Source organism: Myotis daubentonii, chromosome 10 (genome assembly GCF_963259705.1).
Source record: "Myotis daubentonii chromosome 10, mMyoDau2.1, whole genome shotgun sequence".
NCBI classification, from domain to species: Eukaryota; Metazoa; Chordata; class Mammalia; order Chiroptera; family Vespertilionidae; genus Myotis; species Myotis daubentonii.
In genome coordinates this window covers 60,010,106-60,037,657 of record NC_081849.1, presented here as the reverse complement: position 1 = coordinate 60,037,657, position 27,552 = coordinate 60,010,106, and the positions used below count along the sequence as shown (strand labels likewise).

At 37.4% G+C, this 27,552-nt stretch overlaps 1 protein-coding gene across 4 annotated transcripts in view; it reads left to right on the top strand.

Annotated features, from left to right (window-relative positions):
• The first annotated feature begins 381 nt into the window (after positions 1–381).
• The window catches only part of MACC1 (MET transcriptional regulator MACC1), a 63,876-nt gene continuing 36,705 nt past the window's right edge, over positions 382–27,552 (top strand). Inside the window, exons 1-2 of one of the 4 annotated variants that reach the window (XM_059712502.1) lie at positions 394–622; positions 10,889–10,975. The gene's annotated coding sequence lies outside the window, so the exon portion shown is untranslated. Of the gene's footprint in view, positions 623–3,268; positions 3,416–10,888; positions 10,976–27,552 lie in introns of those variants that run through there. The other 3 variants (XM_059712505.1, XM_059712501.1, XM_059712504.1) reach the window with 3 other exon arrangements.

Genomic DNA, 27,552 nt, shown 5'->3' with positions numbered 1-27,552 from the left:
AGTCATAGTGCTGATGCAGAGGCTTTTAGTCCTCCCTGGGAAGTCTTCATTCACCTGCCCATCGGCTGGGAGGCCTCCTCAGCTCTGAATCACTGACAGAGAATCTGGTGGGGCCGGTTACACGGCTGCATGAGGTTTTGTTGGCATGAAGACTTTTTAGTTCTTGCCAACACTGAGGGTGCCTTCGTACTTCTTGGCAAACATCAAACTCCTTCTGCTTCCTTTTAAGAAATAGGTTCATATTTATAAATTGTTCTTAGACATACCCACCTGATTACTTATTTCTTTGCTTTCCCATCTACATACTTAGTGCTTTGCTTTTCCATCTACTTATTCTTTCTTCCTAAAGTGAAACTATAGCCATCCACCCTCTCATCCTGGTTTCAGGTGAGGAATTATGAATTGTGGGTGTTGTAGTCTTCTGCCTTTTAGGATTTCTGGTTGGGCAGCCTGGAGCTACACTGGGAGGACTTCTAGTCCCAGGTGGCTCTGTAAGCTGCAGTTCAGGTGCCACACGCAGAGCAAGACATGTTTGAAGAGAGCCCTTGGTTTACGCAGAGTGACTTTCATTCACTAACATGATGTTCCTGAACTGAAGAGGCTTGGGTTCATTTCCACAACTGTAAGTGTTGTTTTCAAAAATTAATATTCTTTTCCTATTGATATATAATACACATAGGAAATTGTGTAATTTCCAGAACAACTGAAGAAACTAAATGCTTCTTCCTTCCCAAGCAGAGCTTTATATTTTGTGAATTTGTGGGACATGATTTACAATAAACTTTGACACATGGAATAGGATACCTTGAGACATGATATAAAATAAAATAATTTATAAAAAGAGGAGGGAGACATGCAACATCCAAAATCAAATGTAAAAAAACCCACTTTGCTTTGCTTCAAATATGTAGATGGGTTGAAAACCTCTGAAAATTGCAACTATTTCAAAAAATAGCCAGTTGTGTTGAATAGAATGTGGGCATTGAAGTCAGGTGAAGTTGGATTCAGTAGCCCCTCTGATTTAAATATGTGACCTTTGACAAGATGTTTCACCTTGTTGAAACTCAATTTCCTCATTTGTAAAGTTGGCATAAAACCTACTTCACTGGGTTACTAGAGTGAAATTAGCATAGTGCATTGTACTAAATAGATGATTAGACAATAACTGATAGAGGATGAACTTGGCTTCTTCCTAATTAAGTTTCAATTGAACTTCAGAAACATCTTAAAGAGACAAAAATATTGTATGAGTTAACTATGTGAAATATCTAGACTAGCAAATTCATAAAAACACAAAGTAGAATGGTGGTTGCCAGTGAGTTAGGGGGAGGGAGAAAATAGGAAATGTTTAATGGTGTAGAGTTTCAGTTTCACAATTTGAAGACATTCTGGAGATTGGTCACACAGCATCACAAATATACCTAACACTATTGAACTGTACACTTATAAATGGTTAAGATGGTAAATTTTGTATTATATATATTTTCACTACAATTTTTAATAAGAAGACAGAGAATTAAGGTGTCACTGACTCCTGAAATAATGTTCAATTCTATTTTCAGTGGATCTAACTTTAGGATTGATATTGGATCACCTATGTTTATGCCTAGTTTTTACATAACAATAATTAATAGTGATTATATTGTATTTCTGGTATATTCTTAAAGTTGTCTTGACCTTTGTGGTGATCCTTTTTATACCGTCCTTAATTTAATTATGTGATTACCTCTAATTCATAACAGTTATTTTTAATATGATTTCATGGATACTGACAGATATAGCAATTATGAAGTCATAATTATTAGTTACAACTTACTTGAAAACTTTACATACAGCCAAAAGTATTACTTATTGCAGCTTTCTCACATTGCCTGTAGCTTATTTATAAACAGATTATTTTTGTGTCTGTGCCCCCAAGATAATAAAGACTATTAAGACAGTGAAACACCATCTTATTTTAAACTGTACTAGCTAATTTGGAGTACAAAAGACAATTTAAGGTTTTATTTATTTTAAACATTAAAGCATGTCATTATTGACTTTTTGGAAAACGTTTTCTTGAAAAACCACTCAAATGCCTAACTGTCCATTAAAACTAATTAACCTCTATGGTATTTGGTGACAACAACCAGTATCTGTGATGAGTGTGCAACATTTTGCATGTGATATATTTAAATGAAACTTCTCTGATGAGCTGTATAAGCAAGTCCAGGGTAGTATTAGAATGAAAACGAAGGAGAAAGAAAGTTTCAAAAGCACTTGATAAATACAGTTTATTGTTTGAGAGGGCAGTATTGGTTTTGCTGTTGAATCCCTTTATGGTCTACTCTCTCTAGGAAATGTCATTTATTAATTTAACAATTACTTTGAACAATCCTAAAATGTTCTTCCACTGGACTTGGGGTTAAAGAGTGACTGAGGCATGGCCCTCATGGGAATCCTGGTACAATAGAGGAGATATGTTCTCATAAAAACTTAAAGAGAGGAAGTGCTAATCCATCAATCACTCATGCCATTCCTGGTATCACTGTTGGTTAGTTCCCACTCCTTAGAAGATATGATGCTCAGTATAATGGGATTAAAAAGAAGCCTCCATAAATATTTGCTTGAATTGTAATCATTGGAGACCAGAAAAAAATAAGTTGGAAAACTTATATATGAGTCTCTCAAAAGAAGAGTGGAGTGACTTCCCAAAACACCCAAGGAATGTACACCCAGCATGCCAGTGCATAATTCAGTAATGGGAAATGTCAAGTAAATACTATATTTGTACTGGGGGGATTTAATTTCTATAGCAAGGTTGGAAAATTATCCTTATACATGATCAAATTTTATTGAGCCTTGGAGACAAGAAAAAGGAAGTTAGAGAGGCAAAAAATGAAGGGAGTAGCTTTCTAGAAAATATGGGAAATTGAAAAGTACATGATATATTTGGTAAAGTTAATTTATCCAATCATTAACAAATAATTTCTTAACATCTGTGTCTGAGCTAAAGTGTGGGATATAATATGAACAAGAAAGACACCATCTCTCCCCATAGATGGATGTACTTGAACATGTAGAATTTAGGAAATGGGGCCAAAAATATGAATGAAATAAAAAGCTTGTCTGTAATTATGAAGGATTTTGAAATATCAGCTTAAGGAGTGTGCACTTATTCTGAAGTCACTGAGGAATCAGTGTGAGTCACTGTGAGGTGAGTGGCAATATTCATTTACTTATTCAGTAAACATTTATTCTACCTGTGCTTTGCTTAGTGCAGGGGATATAGGGATAGAGGAGCTCCTATTACAGAGGAAGTGAAAAAACGTATAAAAAAGTTGATAATGCCGTGTGATAAACAAAACAGTGGTTGCACAAGACACAGATGCCTAACCCAGGCTGGAGAACTGTGGTGAGAAGAGGGATGACCATGGTGGGAGATATTCCAAGATGTTTTTTGGGTTAGAGAAAATGTCTTGAATAAATTTGACAACTGAGTTTAGTCCTTTATAAAATAGCAACTATGTGCTCTTTTATTTTGAGTTTAAAATGTGGCATGTTCACTCTAGAAAACTTGAGAACCACAGTCAGAATTATGGAGGATATACATCTTTGATATACAAGGAGAGACCCTGTGTATATATCCTGATAGTCTTTTTATGGCTATAATAGATATTAGTGATGACTATTTTACAAAAAATGTTATGGGATATTTTTAATTCACTTGACAATATACTATACATTTCCATATCATTATATAGTCTTCTGTAACATAATTTTAAGTTGCTCATTATATATGATACTAGGGGCCCGGTGCACGAAATTCGTGCACTGGGAGTGGGGGGGCGGGAGGAGTGTCCATCAGCCCAGCCTGCCCCCTCTCACATACTGGGAGCCCTCAGGCGTTGACCCCCATCACCCTCCAATCGCAGGATTGGCCCCTTGCCCAGGCCTGACCTAGGCGTCCGGCCCGGGCAGCGGGGACCCACAGCTGCAGCGGCCCCGTGATCGTGGGCTTCGCTTCAGGCCCAGGCAAGGGACCCCTAGCTCCTGGGACTGCCAGCTTCGACCGTGCCCAGCTCCCATCGCTGGCTCCACCCCTACTTCCTGCTATCACTGGCCAGGGCGGAAAAGGCACCTGATTCTCCGATCATGGCTGGGGGGCAGGGCAAAGGCGGCCCCAGGGCCGCCTTTGCCCTGCCCCCCAGCTCTTAGCTCCCCCCTGGGTTTCCGATCACTGTCAGTGGCAGGGGGCTTCTTCCTGCTTTCCCTCTCGCCTCCCTGCATTGTGCCTACATATGCAAATTAACCACCATCTTGTTGGCAGTTAATTTGCATATAGCCCTGATTAGCCAATGAAAAGGGTAGCTCGTACGCCAATTACCATTTTTCTCTTTTATTAGTGTTGATTATAATTTAACCAATTCTCTACTGTTCATCTTTTTCTGTAGCCAATGTTTGCTACTGTGAATAGTGCCACATTGAACATTGTTATACAAACATCTTAGACGTGTTTGATTGCTTTTAGAGGTAAATTTCTAGAATATGAATTATATGTCATATTACCCACTAAAACTCCTGACCATATCATAAAAGAGATATAAAGCTCTTATGGGATGTTCATAAGAGACTGAAATGATGAAACCTACATTTTAGAAATATCACCCTTAAAATATTGTGAAGGGAGAATAGAAAAGATAGAGTCAGAAAACTAGGTAGGATTTATCATAGAAATCTAGGTGAGAAAAAAATAGAATCTGCGGAAATGAAGTCACATTATTGATGAAATGTTATAAAAGATTTTAGAGAAATTAATTTTGCAGAAATTGATAGGTTGGAGACAGTGACTCAGGGGCAAGAAAGGGGTAAAATTGACTGTGGATTACCTCCCAGTTTCTGATGTAGGTAACTAACTGGGTGGATGGTAGTGTCCTTGTTCCCTTAGATAGGGAAGATAGGAGAAACAGGTTCAGTTGAGACTAGTAGTCTTTGACGTGCCTGTGACCATCCACATGGAGAAATTGTTTAAGCAGTTGGACAGGTCCAGGAGTCAGGAGTACATATAGGTTAGAAATAGATAGTTGTGGGAGTCAGTGATACCCAAGCATAGCTGGTCATGGGTGTGAATGGGTTCTCCCAGAGGTATTAAGGACTGCTTCAGGAGAAGAGAAGAGAGCTCGTGATGGTGCCTCTTGACATAATAGTATTAAAGTTTAACCAGAGGGAGAAATAGCCATACTAGAGCCTGACAAGGAGAGGCCAGAGAAACAGGAGGAAATCCAATAAAGTATAGAGTGAGGGAAGACAGTAACTTTCCAAGATGGAAGAAATTAACAGTGTCACATGTCACAGAGAGGCCTAAGAATGAAAGGTGTCTTTTACATTTCACTGGCACTTTTGTCTGGAACAGCTTCACTAGAGTATCAGGGACAGATACTTGAATGTCATGATTAGAGCTGTGTTTCAGTATGATGACTTCAGAGGCAGTGGGTAAATAGGCCTAGGGAAGGAAGAGTTGAGAAAATGGGAAGCCAGTGCAACAGAGAGGTCACTGGGGCTCCAGAAATGATGTAATAAGGGCGAATGCAGGACACTGCCATGGCAAAACGAGACTGACTGTGGTAGTAGGATTTATCAAGCACAAGGATATAATGTATGAGGGAGGGGATGAAGTTTAAGAGGGCTCCCAAATTTTCATCTGATATGCCTGATAAAACCATCAACAAAGGCAGATTTAAGGAAAAGAAATAGGCATTTTTGTTAGTAGAGAAAAGGAAGAGCAGATGAGTTCTACCTTGGAGATGCTGATTTGAGATGCATAGGATATGACAACATTCACATGGAGACATTCTGATGATGGCTTTATGGTTTTGTAGCTCAGGGTAGAGATCTACGTTAGAGACCAAGATCACTGAGTTTTTCCCATAAAAAAAAGGGAGGGGGGGTGTGGAATCATAGGAAAGGCTGCAATAGCTCGAAGAGATCACTGAAAGTGAAAAGAACAAGAAAACCATAGGGAATGTTTAAATAAACAGGTAACATCGGTGGAAATACTGAAGAAAACAGGGAAGAAATGATCAAAGCAATAGTAGGCAAACCACTAGGACAATGGAGTGGAGGAGGGGCAGTTTTAGGTTGCCTGGATCATGACCAAATCAGCCACGGACAAGACAAACAGGGAGATGACAAGGAAGACCTTTGGGATCTGGGCTAATTTCAACTCTTGCTTTGTCCTGAAAAATACACTTTTAGAATACTTATTGAAATACTGTAATTTATGTTGTCTTGTAAGTTTTTGCTTTCACAATTTCTTTTTTCTTTTGTATGGAACTAAGTACCTAACGTTTTTAAAATTCCAAAACATAGCTTTAAATTTCTATTCCTGACTAGATGACAGGAAATATTGTATGACCAAAGTTCTTACACTTCTAGAAATTAGCCCAATTTTGAACTCATGAAAATTTATCAGAGGTACAACTCTATGTGGCTTCTCCTCCTCCTCCTCCTCCTCCTCCTCCTCCTCCTCCTCCTCCTCCTCCTCCTCCTCCTCCTCCTTCCTATTCTAAAGAAAATAAATTGCATTGATTCACATATTAAACTTTTTTATTTGCTGAATTTTTCTCCTTGAAAAATTTAGTTCTAGAACTTTAGACTAAGGTGCTAGAAGTAGCCTCTTTATCCTTTGCTAATTGAAAAATAGCAAAGTGAGCAGGCCCTTCTCACTGGGCTATTCTCTTTGTGGATGATTTTGATAAACTGAAAATTCAATAAAAATATAATTTGCTTTTTTAAATTTTGTTTTATTGCTTCAAGTATTACAAAGAGTATTACATATGTCTCCCCTTTTTTTTCCCCTTGACCTTCCCCCAGCCTCCCCTACCCCCCAGTGTCTTGTGTCCATTGGTTATACTTATATGCATGCATACAAGTCCTTTGGTTGATCTCTTACCGCCCCCAACCCGCCCCTGCCTTCCCGCTGTAGTTTGGCAGTCTGTTCGATGTTGCTTTGCCTCTGTACCTATTTTTGTTACTTGCTTTTTAATATCAAGAATCAGACATCATTTTCCAGATGAAAAAGGTATGAATGTGGTTTTATGTTTTGTCTGTAATCTGGGAAAAGAAAGCATGTTTGTTACAGGTCACCTATTTACTGAAAAATCAGATATATTTATTGTCTTTGGTGTTTCATGCAAGTTTCCAAAGGTTCATGTTATAGATTTTATAAATGAGCTAGACAATGATTTGAAAAGTGCACTTCACTTGGACTGGAGTTTAGACACAGTATCAGGATGTCTGGCCTGGAAAAAAAAGTTGTGCCCAATAAAGAGACAACATAGTATGTTTAAAAATTGAACTGTGACTGGAGGCCTTAAAATGTATCTAAATATATTTACAAAGATATTAAATAACAAGTTAAAGTAATTCTTACATATAATAAAAAATCCAAATAATATAAAAGCATATCCTATATAATAAAAGCCTAATATGCAAATAGACTGAATGGCAGAATGACTGGTTGCTATGATGCGCAGTGACCACCAGGGGCAGAAGCTCAATGCAGGAGCTGCCCCCTGGTGATAAGTGCACTCCCACAGAAGGAGCGCCGCTCAGCCAGAAACCAGGCTCATGGCTGGCAAGCACAGTGGCAGTGGCAGGAGGCTCTCCTGCCTCCGCTGCAGGCAGACAATAAGGAGCAAAGGGTCCCGGAATGCGAGAACCCCAGTTTGCAAGAGGGATGTCTGACTGCTCCTTGGGGATCGGGCCTAAGCTGGCAGGTGGACATCCCACAAGGGGTCCCAGACTGTGAGAGGGCACTGTCCGTGCTGAGGGACGCTCCCCTGTTCCACCCTCCCCTCCAGTGTACGAATCTCATGCACTGGGCCTCTAATAGTATATAAAGTAAGCTGAAATGCCTGGTTTCAGACTCCCATCTGAGTCCTCTCCTCAGGACAGCATGACAGCTTTCAGTTTCTTTGGAAAGCTTCCAGTAATAAACATTCTAAGCATATGGAATGTCCTTTAGTTTCCTGTTATGGTGATTGACTCATATCATTGCATATGAAGAGACCACATTGTTCTTTACCACATGGTTATGGATATGCCTGAGTTTATTTATTGGTTTCATATTGATGATTTTTATTTTATTAAATATATTTTTATTGATTTCAGAAGGAGGAAGGGAGAGAGAGAGAGACAGAGAGAGAGAGAGAAAGAGAGAAAGAGAGAAACATGAATGATGAGAATCATTGATTGGCTGTCTCCTGCATGTCCCCTACTGGGGTTGAGCCTGCAACCCAGGCAGTGTCCTGACAGGGAATCAAACTGTGACCTTCTGATTCATGGATTGATGCTCAACCACTGAGCATCATATTGATGATTTTTTAATGTAATTTCTAGTCTTTAGTTGATATTAACACAGCTGCAGTGATCAAAGATGTTAAATTGGAAAATTTGACTTAGATTCTAAGACAATAGGTGTCAGACACCAAAAAGATATATCTGACTAAAATCCCAAATGGAGCCAAAACTGGTTTGGCTCAGTGGATAGAGCGTCGGCCTGCAGACTGAAAGGTCCCAGGTTCGATTCTGGTCATGGGCATGTACCTGGGTTGCGGGCACATCCCCAGTAGAAGGTGTGCAGGAGGCAGCTGATCGGTGTTTCTCTCTCATTGATGTTTCTGACTCTCTGTCTCTCTCCCTTCCTCTCTGTAAAAAATCAATAAGATATATTTTTAAAAAATAAAATAAAAAATAAAATCCCAAGAGGAGGTATTTTCACAATTCCTGATATGCTCACCCACTCTCTGGTTTTAAAGAAAAATAAAGAGATAAAAACACTGAGAGGATTTTTTGAGAATGCTTTCTGGATAGCTAACCTAATGTAGAGAGGTAGAAATGAGGGAGGTTGCTTTTTATACCTGAAGCTTAGAGAAACTGTACCCTGCAAAGCTGGTATTTTTCTGTTAGAAAATGAGAGTTGAGGGAGGCCAGCTGACAGAAGAATTAGATGCATTTCTCAATGTACAGGTAGTTGTAAGCTTGTGAGGATACCCCAAAACTAATTCATGTACATGTGTGCGCGCACACACACACACACACACACACACACACACACACACCTTACACACAGTATCAGCAATAAATATTGCAGAGGCAAAGCCAGCTTACAATTAGAGCAGTAGATTAAAAATGTTCTGTTTTATTTCTCCTTTTTCTTCCTCATTCTCCAACTTTAGAGGCTTCAATAACAGGAGCTTGCAAGTTGGGTGATGGAGGAGGTGAGGGAGAAAAGAGACTTGCGCTGTACCCTCCTCAGAAGGCTGTAGACTCACAGGGTGGGGGTGCAGGGAGATCTGTCTTACACTTGAAAATTGCTATGCTGATGGAAATATTGGATGGGGCATTCTAATTTATGAATCAAACCTGCATTTTGCAACTTAAAGTAACCACAGGATTTTCTTTAAATCTAAGAGTGACCATAAGATACTTGGGGACAACTGGGGAATTTTCATCAGTGGTATTAGAAAAAAACTCCCCGCAGTGAATGCATTTTTAAAAGGAAAGTGGTGGCCAAAAATATAATTGCATTCTGATTTGTCTCACAAATTGTGTTAAAAATGGTTATATACCTATCTGTGCCTACTTATAAGGGAAATTCATTTTTTAAAAAATTCTTTTAAAATATATTTTTATTTATTTCAGAGATAAAAGAAGAGGGAGAGAGAGAGAGAAACATCAATGATGAGAGAGAATGATGGAATTGATCGGCTGCCTCCTGCCCCACACTGGGGATTGAGCCAGCAACCTGGGAATGTGCCTGACTAGGAATGTACCCGGAGCTCCTGATTCATAGGTTAGTGCTCAACCACTGAGCCATGCTGCCAGGCAGAGAAACTCATTCTTAAACAAGGACAATATACTAATCAAAGGCAGAGAAACTCATTCTTAAACAAGGACAATATACTAATCAAAGGATTTCCAGAGCAGCATAGAGGTAATTAACTTGATGTAGGAACAAATTAACACAAACAACTAGCTACCTGTCTTTTAAATTAATTTAAATTACCTAATACAAAATTCAGTTCCTCACTTGCACTATCCATGTTTCAAATGTTCAATAGCTACATGTAGCTACTGATTACATGATTTGACCAAACAGATATAGAACATTCCCCAAAGCACAGAACTTTTGGTCCTTATCACAGGCATTACACCATTTAATTCTCACAAAACATGCTAGAAAAGGGAGAGTTATTATTCCCACTTAATAGATGTAAAAATCAAAGTTCAGAGAGGTTTAGAAACGTGATCAAGTTCTTTCCTTCCAGGTCCCATGTTCTTTCTTCTAAGCCACATCGGTCAACCCTCAAGGCAAGTATAAAATACAGAATTGACTTCACTATACTTTCAAAATGCATGTAGGAATATTCTGAAATCTAGGAATCCCTAAGGAAGCTTTGCTCTTCTCCATATCATTACTGGATTTGTGGGAAGCGCAATCTTGTAACTAGTGTCTAATACCCCCTATTTTACAACATATAAAATTTATTCACTGACATAGATTCGATTATGAGACTTTTAGTGAATGCTAAAGGTTTTAGTAGCGACAGCAAAGTACTAGATAACAACATTTACCTATATTATCCCTTCACTTTGGTATATGGCTCTCTAAGGAAGTAATCACTGACTTGGTTATGCACAGATTGCTTTGAGACCAGATTTACTTTCTGGTCTTTGACAAATGAAGAGAAATGAAATTCATAATAAAACTATCGCTTCACACTAAACATCTAGCAGTGTCTGGGGATAACTGTTTTATTGGAGAGAGAAAATACAGAAGCAATTAAAAAAAACCTAAAGATGATTAGCAGTCGGTGAGTTATGAACACCACACCTCCCTTAATAGGAGGTCTGAGAGGTCCAACTGGCACATAGACTAAGGGTGTGACCTCCAAGTTGTGTGTCCCTAGAGGCTGAAGCTCAAAATTGAAATGTAAGTAGGTCTTGAGTGTAAGACCTCAGGGATGACTTGTAATCTTTAGGGAGCTCAGGAGTAGAAGATGAAGAATGAGTTGTGCCCTGTCCACTTCTCTCCATTCTCACCCCTACTTTCCTAATTCAGGCGGCTGCCACCTCTCCTTGCCTCTAGTTCTGCTCCACCTTTTGCTTTCCATTTTTCTAAAATGTAAATCATAGACAGGATCACATTACTCCCTTAGTTTAACTCCTCTGTGTCTTCTTTCTTATTGGCTAAAGTTCAAGCTCCTGGGGATGTCCCATAAGACCATTCAGGACCAATCTCTGTTGGCCTCTGCATCCTTTTCTCTTGCTACTTCCCCAGACCTTCTACCTCTGTTCCTACCCCACTGCTATGGCACAGCCTTCCTCCTCTACTTCCTGTTTCCCGAATGTTCGCTCTTAATGTTCATGTCCTGTGTATCACATTCCTTTTACTTGAAGCACTCTTTACCCTTCTTCTCCCTACAAACCCCAGTGTGGACTGGCATTTGAAGCCATCCAGCTCAACCTTCACAACCCACTTCATAAGCACTACATGACACCATGGGGCAGAAAAGCCTCGCCTGTCCTCTTGTGTATCATGATCCGTCTGCTCCTTTCATTCCTCTTTTTCATACCGACAGATTGTGTCCACCTTCCTCTGGGTATGACCAGTACCCATCAAGGTCATCTTCATATTTGATTTATCAATTCAGATGACATTGTACCACATCTCTCCCTTTAGAATATATATTTTTAATAAGGAAACATAAAAATAGAAATCCATCATTACAAATAATACCCAGTCATCTTTGAAGACTTTAAAAAAGAGAGCTAAACAACTTAGGTTGACACTTTCCTAGATGCAGAGTGAAATTACAAATATTCAAAAAAGGATATAGCACATCCACCAACCTATCAGAGTGGATGTTAGCCAGTATATGGTACCCAGGTATTCTCACTGAATATCCACTCTGCCTGGAAGCAGATGATAGGCATGCAAACATTGGATAGACCCATGTTTCTAGGCTACCATGGCAAGGGATGTCTTTTAGCTATGAAGCAATGGGAATTTCTCCCGACTCAAGCAAAATAGGAAATTGGGTACAGATTGTTGAGTTCATTGTTTTGGCTCCCCTTTTATATAATTGCTTTCTCTCTCATGTCTTGAATTGAGTTAAGCCATTTCCTAAAGTTGAAATTCCCTATAATTAACCTGTGCACTTTTGCCTGTTGCAATTTGACAATAATTTACTTTTTCTTCCAGGATTTGTTGTTATGAGTAAATTGATTGAGAATGTTGATACTAGTGATCTCTCAGTAACTTCTTTTTTTCTTGGATGTTATTACATTTTTCTTTAGTTTTTATCATTATTTTGAAATATAACTTAGTGTTTGTTAATGAAAGATATTTTTATGTTTATCTGTAGCTCTCCATTTCTAGTAATATTTTAAATGAGTATATGAGTGTAAATGCATATGTGTGTGTGCATGCAAAATGGTATAGTAATTTGTTTTTCCTTCATTATCTTGCTAATAAGTGTATAGGATGTGTTTAAATCAAAACTGCTTTATAAAACCCTTTTCTAAAAACCTTTTTCCTTTATATATATATATATATAGTTTCATAATTTACAGCTTTCTTATTGATTCATTTTATAGAATACCTAGTGTTATTTATTTCTAAATTTATTTTAAACATTTTCTTAATAAATAAGAATTATTTATTTAAAATACAGTCTATTTTATTATTAAAAGAAGGTGGTAGGATTGAAGTGGATTCTGTAGCATTATCTTTGAATGACATTTTATGTACTCTTGACTCACCTCTGTAAGTTCTTCATTCATTGTGTTGTTTACTTCTCATGTTAATAAATGCTCTGTTGTTGCTGGGTGTTTCCCGTTTAACTTGAGCCATTTCATTTTACTAGTAGAGCATGGTTCTGAAGTGGATTGCTTCTTGATGATTATGTGATGATCTCCTTAGTGTTGTTGGAGGGTGTGGTGGGAGAGCAACGGGTTGTCTTCAGGCCAAGAAGGTGCCAGAATGGCCATTATGCTGAACAAGGCAAGCCAAGGCTTTCACCTGTATACTTCACTGCTGTCTCCTGCATTAAATGGCTGCCTCTGACACTCCACACACTCCCAGATCTCTTCATGGTGTAATCCCCTTATGCCTCAGATATCTTTAGCTGGGATGATGCCTACTTTCTTCATGCATCTGAACAGGAGAAGGTCAAGTCTGCCAACTCCTTATCTGTGGGCCACATTCCCACCTTCATAGCTAACGATTTTTCCTTCTACTCCCAGTTTCCTTGCGCAAGCTTTGTATAAGCCACATAATCTATCTGTGTCTCAATTTCTTATCTGCAAAAGGAGCTAAGAGCATTGGCTACTTTTCCTATAAGACAGTCCTGAAGATTGATAAGCCGGCATTCTAAAGCACAAGTGTCTAAGGTGATAGGCCCTCTATAAATTCAGATTACTATTATTACCATCCTCTCTTTTTACTGCCAGAAAAATAACTCACATAGGATCTGGTATCTACAGAGGGCTTTGCATTTTTACGTATTTTATAATGCTCAATAATTTAGAAAAGCCTCTCTCTGCATAGTCTCATCATCATACTTCTATGTACAAAGGATTCACTCAGTGTCCTCTGCAGATCTCTCTTTGTCATGAACATTTCCTTGTTTTGCGATTCAGATTATTATCTTTTATTCCTATTTGGTCTCTCATTTGAATGATTTGTTCTATATCAAGACTGCTTGAGGTGTATGGGATGACTTGGATTTATTCTTCTGATTGAATTAATTGGATAATCTATATGTCATTTGACTTATCAATTGGTGACCCTTATAAAAATCTTGCTTCATTAAAGGTAACTGGAGAGATTAAAGATGAGATTGATATCAGAATGGAGATCTCCATGATAAAAGCTAGGACCAGGGGCAGACTTCAGGAGCTTATCAAGACATGCCTACATAACCAAAGGGTGGAGCCTGGACAAAATGTTTACTTGTCTGGATAAGCCTCAGTGTTTACATTGGCCGATTGATCCCTTTTCATCCCCTCCTGGCCTCTAGGAGACCAACATCCAATAAACTTGAGTCCTTGGTAGTCCTGCTTTGTTCATTGTTTATATCCTGAACTAGTCTGATACATTTGAGTTCTTTATTCCTCTTGATCTCCCATCCAACGCCTCATTCTAGTTCAGAAAAGCCCCTGGGACTTCACTCAGGCACTAGTTTAATTAGTGCCAGGTTTTTCCCAGCGCTCATGAAAGAGGATCAGACATTGCTTTGATCAATATCTTTTTGGCAATGGTTTGCTTTTCCCGCCACCACTCTCCTCCATGTCCCTGGTATCCTGTGCTCTCGGGGACATCCAGATATATGTAGTCTTCTTGAGGTTTCTTTGCTAATATCCAAACTTCAGGCCTTCCCGTTCCTTCCTCTACCTGGATGAGCCAGTGTGGTAACTGGAGGACAATCGGCCCTAATGACTTTGCTACTTCAGGGTTTTACTGCTAGAGAGTGGTGGTATCTTCGTATGATCCTTGAAATTTTTAATGTTGAAATGGTTTTTATTAAACAAATATTTCTATCAATGACATTACCTATATGTTCTAGTGGACAAAATAAGCCTATGTATGTAACGTAAAAAAATGAAAACAAACAATAAATTGTAGCTTTGGAAGCATTTCTCATAAAAGCCAATATGTTCAAGTCTACAAAAATTGATTCTAACTTTTCAGTGCTTTCCGGTTTCATCTGAAAAATTGAGTATGAAAAATTGTGACTTTGAAATTTGTAGTTCAAATGTGGCTTTAAAAAACTTCATATGATGTATCTGCAGTTTGTCTGAAATCTTTGTATATCATATAATAACATTATATTTCTTAGTTTTTGTCTGGAAACTTTTGTAAAATAAACCGTGCTCTCAAGCTTATTCATTCCTCAGTTTATTGATTGCTGGTACACAGAGACATGTGCAGCTTTTACTAACAGACAATACAATTTGGTATGTATAATGTTAAAAATCAAAGTCAGGTCAACATTTTAAAATGGTCAAGAAAGAAAAACAAGTTATCACTAAGATTCCACAGAATCTTTATCTTATCTGTGCTCATTAAATATAAAAAATGGAGAGCCATCCAATTCTTTTCTCAGAGGTTAAAAAGAGAGAGAGAGAGAGATTTTAGGGGACAAAACCAGTGGAAAGCAAATCTGAAAAGAATAAAGGACAGCACCTCCCTGGATAGGCCTGAAGGAAGTAGGAAAGAGAAAATAATGTTTGCATCATTGTTGAGTTTTAAAATATCTTTGGCTGTCTTTAACTTTTAACAAAACACCAAATCATTGACCCCTTTTCAAGAGAAATACCATAGTTTTAAACCAAGAGTGGGGTTGATTTCTCAACTGTGACAAAAATAAACATCTGGCAATCAGGAAAGTGTTTTTAGAAGATCCATTGTCCCATTTTTCTATATTTATAAAAGGAGAAACTGAAGTTGATCAATAATATTCAAATGTGTACCATGGAAAACTATGCGCTCTGTGGAGTGACAGCAGAGCTCCTCATGAGGGGGAAGTGGTGGTAACAAGGTGAGGGGTGGAGGCTATGCTCCCCTTCCCTTTCTACCAGATGAACTTTGCTCTTATATATTAATTATCCAACTGTATTTAAGTTTTGAAGAAATTTATTCATGTATGAGAGAATTATGTTTGCAACCATTCACTTAAGTTATTGCTAAGGTCTTTTCAGTTCTAAATTACTGCTAAATCTTTTCAGTTTTCTATGACCATTAATGATAATATGTATTGCATATAATACACACATATGCATACATCAACACACTTTGTTATATACAACCTTTCCCCAATATAACTTGAAGTACCCAATCATATAAGTACGTATACATTAAAATTGAAAACCATTAACAATAAAGCTAAGCCTCACATAATAATGTCAAGGTATGGTGATTAGGGAAGAAATTAAATATTCAACAAATAACTGGGATATGGAAAGTTACTGGAAAATGCATAAAAACCTGGCCTAAGTTTCCTTAGTAGCCAAGGTAAAACCCAATGCATGCGAGGGTACTAGTCTTTTATGAGAAAACATTAACATTAGGAGGAAGAAACTTTTCCTATCCTAAACTCTGAGAAAAATTTGCCATACATAGCTTTATATGATGACACAATGGGCAAATTCCCTGACTAAACTTTTACAAAAATAATAGAGAAATTTTATATATAGTGGCATCTCATCTTTATCATGAGTAAAAACCAAGGAGGTAGTGCTAAGCCATCATTCTGTAAAGGCCACTTTGATAGGCGGCTGGAGTAATATGCTTTACTTTGATTGGAATTGATTTGGGGATGGGACTACAAGAACTGTATGCTGTGAGCGGTTCACTGGACCGTGGCCAGAGATGGCATAGGCTCTCAGTAGCACCTGAGTGATTCAGGGTTAAGCTTTTGTGTGCAGTGAAAGGAGTGAGGCCTACTTAAGAGGCTCTTTACACCCCTTCCATGAAGCCAAATAAAAGTGTTCTTCCTGTTTCTCTCTAATAAAAACTAAGGAGAAAGAAAATGAGAAGGGGAAACGACTTTGTTGTACTTTTTTTTCTCAGTTTGAAGAAAAAGAGAAAAGCTGGTTTCCCCGCCTCTGTCATTACTGAGCAGTGTGTCAGAACCTGGTAATTATTTTCCATTTCACTAGTAATATATAAGCATACTTTATCCCTGAAGTTCATTAGTACTGTGGTTTGTGATTTAATTATTTTTAGCTCATATAGCTAGCATAACCAGGTTACCTTTTGCAGGGATAATTTGTGTTAGTGTGCGTTTCTTTGCTCCTTAAAAGGAGCATATTCTGTTATTTCTTGCTACTTAAGCAGACTACCCCCAAACAGCAGCTCAGAACAAGCATTTTATTATATCTCACAAATAGGTAGCTAAGAGATTTAGGTCGGGATTGGCTGGGTGGTTTTATGCTCAGTATAGTATGAACTATGGCTCTGGGCTTGCAGGTGGGCTGGACTGGAGGGTTCAAGATGGCTTCACATTCACCTCTGGCACTTTGCAGGGATGACTAGAAGTAGGGGCTCAGTTGGGACTGTCCGCCAGAGCATTTATATGTAGACTCTTCAACCTGGTGGCCTCAGGGCAGTCGGAATTCTTAAATGGCAGCTGGTTTCACCTAGAGCAGCGGTTCTCAACCTGTGGGTCGCTACCCCTTTGGCGGTCGAACGATCTTTTCACAGCAGTCGCCTAAGACAGTGGTCGGCAAACCGCGGCTCTCAAGCCACATGCAGCTCTTTGGCCCCTTGAGTGTGGCTCTTCCACAAAATACCATGTGCGGGTGCGCACGTATAGTGCGATTGAAACTTTATTAAGTTAATTTTAGGGAACGTGTGGAGTGAAAGAAGATGTAGTGTCGAGGATTGAGAAAGGTATGTTGAGATGGTTTGGACATATAGAGAGTTTGAATGAAAGGAGATAGATGAAACAAGTATACAAGATGAGTGTGGATGGGAGAGTTGGAAGGGGTCGACCTCAGTGAATGTACCTCAATCAGATTGAGGACGTTTTTAGCAAAGGCCAGTTTGGGAGTACCCTAATGAAGTTAATAGCAATGTACCTACCTATATAGTTTAAGTTTAAAAAATTTGGCTCTCAAAAGAAATTTCAGTCGTTGTACTGTTGATATTTGGCTCTGTTGACTAATGAGTTTGCTGACCACTGGCCTAAAACCATCCTGCATATCAGATATTTACATTATGATTCATAACAGTAGCAACATCACAGTTATGAAGTAGCAACGAAAATAATTTTATGGTTGGGTCATAACATAAGAATCTGTATTTAAAGGGCCAGAAGGTTGAAAACCACTGACCTAGAGCAAGTTTTCCAAGAGACCTAGTCAGAGGCTCCAAGGCTTTGCAGGATAGACATGGAAATCCCAATACATTGCTTTTCTTGCATTCTATTAGTCCAGAAAACCACTAAGGCCAGTCTAGATTCATGGGGAATCTCAATAAGAGGATAGCTAAGAAGTGAATTAGAAGTCATATTTAATATACCACAGGCTAGTAAATTTTTTCTTGTATGCTTCTTATATAAATTATCTGCTCAACAACATCATCTATTGGTTTGAGTAGAACATTAACATGGCTTTAATGACAGTAAGAAAAGATAGATATAATTTGTAACTTGCATAAAATTACTATATGTTCCTTAATAAACTTGAAAAATTATAATTTCTTCAATGGTAGGCTTAAATAAAAACATTAGTTTATAGTAATATATATACAGATTATGTATTATACATATTATATCCTCATCTTCTATTTTTATTATTTTACTATTTTAGTTAAATGATAAAAATGAGATGCCAATTATATTAGCAGAAGTCATAGGAATAGGTCTATTGGTCATTCTGTCATTAGAAGTTCACAGACAGGCTTTCAAAAGAGAAAAAGTGCTTATTATTAGGAAAAAGGCTTATGATGAAAATCCTTTCATGCTTCTTGGTTTGACAAAAACCTAACAGATTTTGGCTTCGTTGCTGTTTTGAAGCTGTGACCTTTGCCAGAGTTTTCATGCTTTAGAATGATCTGTGCAGGTTGTGGGGTGGGAAAAGGCACAGGCAATTCCTTTTTGAACAAAAGAATCAACCAAGAGGAATGTTTATTTTTTATACCTTGACTCTTATATTTACTTGTCAGCTTTGCAAAATTTGTACCAAGAAAAAAACTTTTATTTAATGTTAAGATCCAGTAACAATTTGTTAGTTAATTTTTGGCTTTAAATATACTATGCTAAACAATAATTAAAATATTAGGATAAAAATGTTTTGGGTGCCGTAACCAGTTTGGCTCAGTGGGTAGAGCGTCGGCCTGCAGACTGAGAGGTCCCGGGTTCGATTCCGGTCAAGGGCATGTACCTTGGTTGCGAGCACATCTCCAGTGGGGAGTGTGCAGGAGGCAGCTGATCGATGTTTCTCTCTCATCGATGTTTCTAACTCTCTGTTTATCTCCCTTCCTCTCTGTAAAAAATCAATAAAATACATTTAAAAAAAATTAAAAAAAATGTTTTGGGTAAAGGAAGTTAAGTGGAAAACCTTAAAATTAAACATTTAATTTGGCATCACTGTAATTATATTTGATGTTCACTAGAAAAAAAAATGATTTGGAATACATATATTTGAGCAAACATAAAATGGCTCTGGTTTATTTTTTAGCACTGTAAACCTGCTCAGTTAGATAATTATCTTTCTATCTTTAGAGTACCACTTATTTATTGTTAGTCCATATCCTAGATGTCCTTCTTTTATTATTAAGTCACTTTGGGATACAAAAGACTGGCCTCCATCAAACTAAGAGCTTATTTATTAAAGCTAGTGGGGGCTTATTTAGAATATCACTTCATGCAACTGTCTCTGTGAGCTTGTAAAACAAATAAATGCTTGAAATTAATAACCAAACTGGATCCGGATTGAGCTATTCAAATATTCACAGAATGAGATCTTGGGATGTATGTAGACTAAAGAATGTAGACATTTGCTAGCTCTCAAAGTATGAATCTGAAGATAATTTAGGAAAGTGAAGATATTTTGTGATTGTCTGTTCTACTCATTTACAATGAGCCACTTTAACCCTCTAATATAGCATTGATTATAATGCAGATTAGAAGGTAGAAGGATAGTCATCAGAGTCTCATATACTTCCCTGGATCTCTGTCTGTCTGTCTGTCTGTCTGTCTACTTGTCTCTGTTTCTTTCCCCCATCTTATGTTTGCAGGCAGCCTCCTTCACTTTGGTCTAGAGCTGACGATGTAATTTAACTGTCACTTCTTGATTATCTTTCCAGAGCTTTTGCACTGTGATTGGCATTTAAAACTGATTTCAGAAAGGAAGGGAGAGGAAAAGAGAAAAACATCAATGGTGAGAGAGAATCATTGATTGGCCGCCTCCTGCACACCCCACACTGGGGATCAAGCCCACAACCCAGGCATGTGCCCTGACTAGGAATTGAACCATGACCTCCTGGTGCTTAGGTCAACTACTAAGCCACACCAGCTGGGCGGTTAGCATTTTTTAAACAAAAGTCAGCCATTCGTGTAAACTACCTGTATGGAAGATTTGCAGTAGATTCACAAACTACCTAGAAAACCTTCACAGACTTCTGTTGATTTGTTGCACATTAATTTTGGTTTGTTAATCCAGTTATTTCTTTCTCAATTTTCAAGGGGAAATAAAAATTTATTCAACATTTACCGTATAATTATTTATTGAACAGCTGCTATGTACTAGAAACTGTTCTAGGTTCTGGGGATATAAGAGTGAACAAAATAGGCAAAGAAATAAATCTTCACCCTTAAGAAGATTGCATTCTAGTATGGGGAAAATGGGACATAACAAAATAAATTAGCCCCTTATATAGCATATTTAACTGTTGTAAGTGGTATGGAAAAAAATAAGGAAGAGAAATGCAACAATGAATATGTGTTGAGTTATTAATTTAAAATAGGAGGCCAGGGAACTCCTCATTAATGAGGTGCTATTTTAGAAAATATCTGAGATGTTGATGAAATCTCTAGTGAAAGGGAAAACAGTAAGTGCAAAAGCCCTGAGGCAGGAATGTGCCCTGTGCTATCAAGGAACAGCAAGTAACCAGAGTGGCTGGAGTCATATGAGGAAGGAGAAAGACCCTAGACAGGCAACAGGGCCAGATGCTATTGAGTAGGGCCATGTAGACCATATGACTTTGGCTTTTACTTGGCTGAGAAGTCATTGCAAGGTCTTGAACATGGATGAATAGTATGACCTGAGTGACATGTTCTGACTGTTTGAAGGAGAAGAGGGTGATAAGTTGTACTGTGTTTGCTGATAGGTCAAGTAAAATTAGAAATAACAACTTACTGTTGAATTTGGCAATATAAAGTCATAGGTGACCTCAACAAGAGCATTTCTGGTGGAGTAGGGGGTGGGCAAAAATAATCTCATGGTATAAAAAGAAAGGAAGAATGTATTTGTAGATAAGGAGAGAAGGGTGTGTGTGTGTGTGTGTGTGTGATGTCTGTTTTGGCTGCAAAGGGAAAGGGAAAGTGAGGTGAACCAAAATCAAGACAGGTTTGGCTGAATTTTTGTTTAAGATTTCAGAAGTATCAGCATGTTTTTATGCTTATGGGAAAGATGTAATAGAGGGGAATAAACTTGTAATGTAGGAAAGATGGAAGAGTATTTTTGATGCATTTTCTCTGAGTAGGTCAGCAGGAATGGGACCCGCATACATGTAGATGGGGAGACTTGGCTGGCTGTGCTCTAAACTCATCCGCAGTAATATATAATAATAAAAGCATAATATGCTAATTAGACAGGCCATCCTTCTGGACGAAGCCGGGGCTGCAAGGGAAGCTTTGGTTCCGGGTGCCAGAGGAAGGAAGGCCTACTCCTGCATGAATTTCGTGCATCAGGCCTCCAGTAGGAAAGAAGTCTAAATACATGGCTCCAAATACTTCAAGGCATGTGTTGCGAACATGTGGAAGATCTCTCTGATGGCTTCTTTTGAAAATTGTTAATAAAATATGAAGCAAGATCAACAGCTTTCTGTATTAGGACAAGTAGGTGGAATGTTAGATTTCACCAATGTATGGTTTCATTAGTTAGTAGGAGAAAGTTATATAGTATTTAGAAGGTTAAGGAGGCATGCAAGAAGGCAATTTGACTTCCTGTCATTTATGCTGTGAATATAGAAAGAGAAAGCAGGGAGGCAGGTCAGGTAAGGGGCAGTGAAGAGGTCATAGGATTAGTAGGTTGCTGGACCTATAAGGTGAAAGGATTGCCATGAAATATTAATTCACACTAGAGTCCATCTTCATTTTAAGAATTTTCCTTTGTTCCCATTGTGGTTTCCTATTTATCCTGGTTTTCTATGAATGTCTCCCTCTTTAAAAACTACCTATGATTTAATTATGATTACTTTCTCTGTGTAAAATATTATTTTTATAATCAAATATATCTGCTCAGTAAAAGATGGAAAATATAAAAAAGAATATGAAAATAAGTATAAACGTTCTTATCACTTAAACACAGTACTAGAAATTTTTGAATATGTCATTCCAATCTTGGTTCTTTCTCTGATTTGATTAAAACACAATAGTAATCATTCTATGCATTTAATTTTGTACCATGTTTAATTTTTCTCATCTTACCTTAGTCTCATACGTATGATTCATGCTGTTACATACTTTTATCAAGATTATCTTTACTGACTGCATAATATTCCAATTGAGGTCTGTTTAATAATTTACTCAGTTTTATCCACATTACAGTATATTTAAATTATAAGATATTTTACTTGGCTTATTGTATTTCTTTATGCATAATTTTAAAAATTATTAGTTGGATTCCCTAAGGAATCTTTATAAGTTTATTCTTTCCTACTTCAAACAGGATAATTCAAATTCTGCAAACCAATTTTCAGACATCTTTGTTTCCTTTATGTGAATCCTTTCAAAATTTCCACATAGTATTTTAATTATTTTCACAGTGGATATAAGCACAGCAGACCAATTTTATGTTTTCAGTATTTGGGCTCCTGTTTATATTATTTTACTCATTTTTCAATATGATGCTACATTTTTTATGGTGCTCCACCATGACCACAGCCATAAATTCACTCAGTGAACCTATTGTGTTGTTAAGATAGTAATTTATTTTCATTTTAAGTACTTAGTTCAGTGAATAAATATTTTATATTCATGGACCAATATTTTCTTCTGAAAGTTTCCAGGACCATTTAGAATATTGTCATTATATGACTCATTTATATTGAAAAAACTCACAAAACATCCAAGTTAGCAGGTCGCTGTGAGCTTAAAAGGATAAAAATGCTTTAAAATTCCAGGGGGTTTGGAGAGACAACATGAGGAAGTCAGGGAGAAATGCAGCCTGTGCGGCCAAGGAGCAAGACTTTAAGGAATTGGACCCCCATTATGGATGTAACAGGAGCTCTGGTCACATGGTGGTAATTCTCCTGGTTGTTCCCTCAGAAGATCTTCAAGGCCTTTCACATTAGTGTCTTCAGGGACACTGATTACTCTGCCTGTGGTCACTGACATTATGGACATCAGGGCAAGATTCTCAGGCTTTGGCTTCTGGCTGTTACTTCCAGATGGATGATATTGGGTAAATTCATTAATCTCTATGTATCTCAGTTTTCTTAACTGCCAAGTGGAGACAATAATATCTTTTACCCCACAGCACTATTGTGCTGGTGAGAAGAGATAACAGGTGTAAAGTACTTATAACCCTGTCTGTGCCTAGTAATTGTTAGCTACTATTAATTACTGCAAATCTAAGTTAATCTACAGTAAGCAATCATAAAAATATCTTTCTGCCTTTCTCTTTTACGCCATGGGATCATTTTTCCTATCCCCCACTCCACCAGAAATGCTCTTATAGAGGTCACCTATGACTTCCCATTGCCAAATTCAACAGTAAATTATTATTTCCAATTTTACTTGACCTATCAACAAATACAGTACAGCTTATCACTCTCTTCTCCTTCAAACAGTCAGATCATACCACTCAGGTCATACCAATCATAAATGCAATCATAAAAATGAAGTTGGAATGGCAATACAACATATAATTTATATTAGAAAACATTTGTGGGAATAAAGAGAAATACTACAGAAAATAAAGAGAAAACTCAATAAGAAAACATAACCTTTACATATTTATATGGTTTTAGCAGCAAAGCTCTGAGCCTATGAAGCAAAAATAGAGCAAATTACAAGAAAAGTTGATTTTACAATTTTAAAATCATGTTTGGAAATTTTATCACACTCAGAGCAGAAACTTATAACCAAATGTGTAAAATAATTATAGAGTATACTTGAACAATAGAGTTTTAAAACTTCATCTAACAGATACAAAGGGACTCAGAAATTTCATGCATTAAGTTAGTAATTTGTTCTTTAATTTCAGATTCTCAATTTTTTAAGTGAGAAAAAGAAATTGCAATATATATATATATATATATCTTCAAAAGTCATATTTCTTTTATCTATACTATTGTGATTTTGACATGACTAATTATAATTCTAATGTTCTACTTGTTGGATTTGGAAAATTTCAGTTTTTTAAAATATTGTCATTGGCCAATAGATTCAAAAGAGAGATACTTATACCATACAAAGTTTGTATATTTAAAACCCAGATGCTTTTACTAGGAAAATGCTAACTGGGGAGGTATTCTTTGGGATATACGTGTGTGTGTGTGTGTGTGTGTGTGTGTGTGTTTATTTATTTAGTGAGCTAGAAAATTGCCCCCTGGAGCATAAGAAAACTCTTTTTGCCTAAGCTACACTCAGAACCAAGGTTTATGCTAAAAGCGGGTCTTTACATTGTCTTAATGTCCAAAGTGCCTTCATCTAGATCTTATAATTCTAAGAGAAAGAAGAATCAAGGAGAAAATGAACCCAACAAAGTATACTAAGGGAGATAGTATTTGTCCCAAACTGTAAGAGCAGAGCTGGTCTTAGATGTAATCCCTGGCTATACCAGGAAAAGGTTTTTCATTGATCACCCTGAAATCCCAAGTCTAGGGCAGTGTCTTCACCCCTGGAAGGATTGACTTGTAGAGATGGGCATCTTGAGCTGCCATGTGTTTTATTATGTCTAGTAATATGCTTGTCTAAAACAAAACAAAACAAAACAAATATATTCCGTCACTTTATAATTATGATTTGATGACTCTCTGTCTTCCCTATGCATCAGAATCTCCTGGTAATTTTTATAAAAATGATATCTGGCACAATTCACCATAGCTAAGATTTGGAAACAGCCTAAGTACCCATCAGCAGATGAGTGAATTAAAACACTGTGGTACATCTATACAAAGGAATACTACGCTGCGGTAAAAAAGAAGGAGTTCTTACCATTTGCCACAGCATGGATGGAACTGGAGAGCATTATGCTAAGTGAAATAAGCCAGTCAGAGAAAGATAAATACCACATGATCTCACTCATTTATGGAATATAATGAAAAACATAAACTGATGAACAAAAACAGATCCAGAGACAGAGAAGCATCGATCAGACCGTCACACCTCAGAGGGAAGGTAGGGGAGGGTGGGGGTAAGGAGAAAATATCAACCAAAGGACTTATATGCAAGCATATAGGCCTAACCAAAGGACACAGACAACAGGGGGTGAGGGCATGAGGGGGGAGGGGTTTGGTGGGGTAATATGGGGATAAGGACACATATGTAATAACTTAATCAATAAAAAATAAAAAACATAAAAAAATGATATCTGGGTTCCACACTGTGGTCTTGGGATAAAACTGTACATCTGTATTTTTTTTAAAGTTCCGCAGTTGATTTTGATGCAGAGGACTAGTTGAGGACCACTACTTTACACTAAGCTCCTTAGGGCAACCGGTTAGAGGGCTGGAAGCAAGACCATCACAAGTTCTGGAATAGTAGCGGCCCAAGGGGTCCCGACCTGGCACCAAGTGGTGCTGTGGACACAACTCTGAGGCTCCTTCAGGTTTCTCCAGCTGAACACAAGGAACCCACCAGCTCCCATGAAGCAGTGTGGGTTTCAGCAGAGGAACACACTACTCCCAACTCAGTTTTTCACTGTTTTAAATAAAAAGGGGAAATGGAGAGGAAGGGAAAGGCAGCGCTCCTTCTGAAAGGTTGGAAGTTCTTTGGGCTGCAAGGTGAGGGGCTCAATCTTTCAGACTGATTTAATAAAATAAAGAAGACAGTGATAGACAGTTTTATTTATTTTATTCCAAATGGTTTCCTTTGTATTTAATTTGCTGTTTTTATTAGAATTTAACACCTGAAATCGAATGAAAAAATGTAATTTAAACATTAAAATTAGTTATTTCTTTACAACTCAAATATATCTGTCTGTATTTTCTACATAGTGGTTTTAAATATTTAAAAATGTTGTTCAAGTAGAAGGAATTTACATTGACTATTTCACATCCTCAATGTGGGGCCATGTATTTATACCCTATCTGTGTAATCACAGTGACCAATTACCCTGGTTTTCCCTGGGCTGAGAGAGTTTAGTTTCAAAATGGGGCCATCCTGGGCAAACCCAGCTTGATGGATGATCCCCCTTGATTATGTATTCATTCCTTTGAGCAGCTGTGTTTTCCTGTTATTCAGTAGGCCTCAACAACTCTTATTCACTGTAATTTTTTTTTGCGTCAGTAAGTAATATGAATATTTCTGAATGGACCAAGTAGATGGTAGGGTTGACAAAGTATAACTCTCAGTGCTCCACTGAGAGTATTCTCCTTGGTTATGTCTTATTACCCATCTCCCTTTTAGGCTGCAATCACCCACAGTTGGAGCCTCCAAGCCCCTCAGTCAGTTTCCTTTCTTACACAGGAAAATTTTGGTCTCTCTTAGCTTCCTTCTTCAGACTTCTTTTGCACTTCATCAATCCGTGATACTGTCTTCAAATAAGTGAAATTTTGAAGACTTAATTATCTCTCAGAAAGGAAATAATATTTTACTTCCCAATTTCTAGAACAATGAGGCATTACTAATAATAAACTATTCTTGTGTGGCTAAGTTATATATGTACATACATTTATACCTACATCTGCCTATCTTACTATATATTCAGATATGAACACATATTATTATTTTTCAAGTTTTTGCTTTGATAAACAGTTCATACTTTGTACACAATTCTCAGTTTATGAAATTGACCACAAAAACCCACTATGATTCCCTGAAACATTAAAAATTAGATGTAATAAACTGTTGAGAATTTAAGGGAAACTCCTGCTTTACACATTGGATGATGTGGCATAATGTGTGTTCCTTTCCTTAATCTTATCAGTTCCACCAACCTTTTCCTGTGCTCCTTCCCACAGCAATTATTGGTGCATGAACATTTTGTTCTCATTTAATAGCGACTCACCATTCATATTTACCCTCTGGCAAGAGGTCCGTTTGCCAGATGATATATAAATGATTCATTCACACCAGTGTTCTAAGTTCAAACCAAAGAAGACTGTGGGTGTACACAAAATGTTTGTCAGAGGGTTTTTTTTTTCCTCTTGGCAAAGCCTATTGGGAATCTTATAATTATTTCTATCCATAGCAGTGGGGAAAGTGTTGACTGAAAAGATTGGTTATCATATAACACAGTAATTTTTTCAATTATCCCTTTAGAGAAGTCAAAAGAACATTATCAGGTTGAACAATCAATTAAGCTAAAATAGCAATTAAAATTTCACAGTGATTTTTCTTCTTCCTCTTTTACAATATTCCTTAAGCATCTTTGTCAGTAGCCACTCATTATTCTTGCTAAAACCAACAGAATTGGCACAGATGTGAAAAATAAAACAGATAAGAATTATCATTTTAAGCAGCTATTTAGTGTTTGCTGGGGATTTATGGTATTTAATTTAATCTTTATAGTAAGTTTTGTTTCAAAAAAAAAAAAGCTTCATTGAGATATAATTCACAAACCATTACAACAACTATTTAAAGTAGATATTTTATATTCTGTTGGTGAGAA